We start from the raw sequence: 633 nt of genomic DNA, 5'->3' as shown, positions 1-633 counted from the left end.
CTAGCAACATCCCGACTATGACGTTCCTGTAAATGGTACTAGACTGCTGTTGTAGGTACAGGTGTAACCTGTCATAAAGTGACGATTTCGGAGTCACTGTATTATTAATACATAGGAGCATTGTTTACATGCAAAGTACATGATTGATGACTCTTCTGCTTTGACTTCGTGTATTGGTTCTCCTACATTTTTTACAGGCCTATATAATATATACATTGATTGTTACAGACAATCATATACATAGTCATCCTTTCTTACGTCAAGCTCTTACGTATATTTTGTCTCATGAATAGGCTACGTTTATTAGTTCTTGTCCATTGTACGTTTTAAAAACTTAAAACCGAGTTGCACATTTTGATAATCTGTATATAGAGATCCGTCTAGAGCCATTTCGATTAATTAAATCATCTGTAGTATAAATTCCTGAACTGCACTGCGTACTGAAATCGGCGATAGTTGGATGGCAATCCGTCACGTCATAAAGGGGTAAAAAAAAACACGAGCTGAATTGCCTTCCGTATTCTGATTGAAGGAATGCTGCCATACGCGTTTGGTGGCCAGCTTCTTCTAGAAGAAACGACATGGGAGTGTGAAGATGGTCACCTTTTTGCTTTTGTACTGTTTATAAAATGT

Source organism: Brachyhypopomus gauderio, chromosome 5 (genome assembly GCF_052324685.1).
Source record: "Brachyhypopomus gauderio isolate BG-103 chromosome 5, BGAUD_0.2, whole genome shotgun sequence".
Lineage (NCBI taxonomy): Eukaryota > Metazoa > Chordata > Actinopteri > Gymnotiformes > Hypopomidae > Brachyhypopomus > Brachyhypopomus gauderio.
The sequence above is the reverse complement of the archived record's forward strand: the minus strand, read 5'-3'. Positions refer to the sequence as shown.